The sequence below is a fragment of the Quercus suber genome, unplaced genomic scaffold, assembly GCF_002906115.3.
Source record: "Quercus suber isolate HL8 unplaced genomic scaffold, Cork oak 2.0 scaffold_769, whole genome shotgun sequence".
NCBI classification, from domain to species: Eukaryota; Viridiplantae; Streptophyta; class Magnoliopsida; order Fagales; family Fagaceae; genus Quercus; species Quercus suber.
This window is the reverse complement of record NW_027070205.1, coordinates 232,644-234,944: the sequence shown is the minus strand read 5'-3', so window position 1 is coordinate 234,944 and position 2,301 is coordinate 232,644. Positions and strand designations below refer to the sequence as shown.

Sequence of the window (2,301 nt, the reverse complement as noted above, 5' to 3'; positions counted from 1 at the left end):
TAGTATTTCTTTTCTATCCCTTACAGGCCCATGCATGGTTTGCTTAAAATAAAATATGCAAAGAATAATAAAAAGCAAAAAGAATCAAAATGCTTTATATATGATTGCAAGCGTGTATTCTAGGAGATGTGAAAATTATAGGATGTACCTCGAAGGTAATAGTCCCCATCAAACAGTTATGATTGTATGTGAGTTAAAGTGGTTTTCTCATATCTCAAATCGTCATAACATGTAGACACTTATGCAATCTTATGATATTTTTAACACAAAACACACAATATTCTTTACTACTTTTGATACATGTGCAGGTACAATATGATTAGGTCATCACAAGGAATACATGTGTTGATATATGCTCACTAAACTGTTTTAACTTGTTTTTAAAATATAAAATTGGTTAGACTTGTTTAGTGTGTGTGTGTGTGTTTTGGATCTATAAGCTTGACATTTTTTTTGTTGAGAGATGATTTTAAGAGCTTAAAGTGTTGTTTGGATCTTTGGTTGTACACTACAACAAAATGTATTTTTAGCGACGAAAATTAGTGAGGAAATATTTTTCGTCGCTAAAAATACAGCTTTAGTGACGAAATTCATATTTCGTCACTAAAAGTGAAAAAAATTATTACATTTAGCGACGAAAAATAAATTTCGTCGCTATTGTGAACAAAAAAATAGGCGCCAGTGGAGGGAAATTTTGGCGCAATTTTAATTAAGCTATAGTGACGAAATATTTCGTCACTAAAAGTTGAAATTTTTAGTGACGAAATATTTCGTCACTGTAGGTATTGCTGTGATAGTATTAGTGACGAAAATCATTTCGTCACTATAAGGAAGAATTAGTGACGAAAACTATTCGTCACTAAAAATAACAATGGTTTTGCCCTTAAATGTTTTTAGTGACGAAATCATAATTCGTCACTAAAAGTATGCTACAGTGACGAAAGTTGAATTTCGTCGCTAAAAATCTGAACTTAGACAAATAATAATGGCGGTCAAGTTCCTGAATTGGCAAAAGTCTACAAAGATGTTCATTTTAATCCAAACACAAATAAGTGGATACACCATGACGATGAAGCGACATATGTATGTGTATCATTCCATCCCTATTATTCCATTCTTATCATGTTTGTAAAGTTATTACATATGTAGTATTAATGTTGTGATTGTTGGTTTTTTTTTTTCCTCTCTCAAATGGTAGGAAACTATTCTCAAAGTGCAAGAGGATCATTGTCAAGATCCTAATGCAATTCCTCTTACACAAGAGGAAATCTCAAACTTGGTTTTTAAGAAAAAATCTGGTATTGTAAAAGGACTTGGCATGAGACCTTCTTCTTCTCTAGTAACCACTGCCTCATCTAGTGCCTCGGTAGAGTATATTCATCGGTTAGAAAATGAGATACTTGAGCTCAAAGAGGCAAGAGTTAGGGACGAAGAGGAGCGAGCTAAGGAGCAAGAGGCGCGAGCTAAGGAGCAAGAGGCACGAGCTAAGCAAGATGAGATCCAAAAGATATTCTTAATTTTTTGAGGAGCAAGGGTTATGATGACGGTTTTAACTATGGGGGTGGTTCGTCTTCAAGTTAAATCACTTATAGGTAACACTTCATTTTTTATGTATCATTTGAAACTAATTGTTAGAAATTTTTTTATTACATAGTTAATGTTTTTACTTTACGATTTTAATGTAATAGTATTTTTATATTTGTGCAGATTTCTTATTGGTGGCTTTAGGGGATTACTTTTGGCATTGTTTGAAGACATATGAGGACATCTTTTGACTCTAGGGGGTTTTAATTATATTGTGCTACATTTCTTGTATTGTTATAAAACATTTTAAGTTATTATATGTGTTGCAAACAATTATTGTATGGAAGAAATTTGAATTTGATACTTGTTTTAATTTTAACTTGTGGAATGTATGGATCGATTTTTTATAAATGTGCTGTTGAAATAATTGTGTTAATCAAATTTGAGGTTTGAATAATGTAATGATAGGTTACAGGTTAGTATCAACGTCATGAAAATAATAAAAACAGAAAATATGTTTTAGTGACGAATTTTTTCGTCACAAATATGGCAACAAAAATTTGTTTTAGTGACGAATTATTTCGTCACTAAATACAGTGGAATTTTATAAGAAATGGTTTTAGTGACGAACATTTTCGTCACTATATGTGCATGGATTTTTTTAAAAATAGTTTTAGTGACGAATATTTTCGTCACTATATGTACCCGAAAATAGTTTTAGTGACGAAATTTTTCGTCACTAAATATGATTTAATAAACTGAAATGGTTTTAGTGAC

The 2,301-nt window shown here is 31.3% G+C and overlaps 1 long non-coding RNA gene across 1 annotated transcript; it reads left to right on the top strand.

Moving 5' to 3' along the window:
- The first annotated feature begins 970 nt into the window (after positions 1 to 970).
- Positions 971 to 1,865, top strand: LOC136064813 (uncharacterized). Its single transcript, XR_010626460.1, has 3 exons — positions 971 to 1,083; positions 1,199 to 1,592; positions 1,708 to 1,865. It is a non-coding gene; the product is annotated as an uncharacterized LOC136064813 (long non-coding RNA).
- Positions 1,866 to 2,301: the final 436 nt, after the last annotated feature.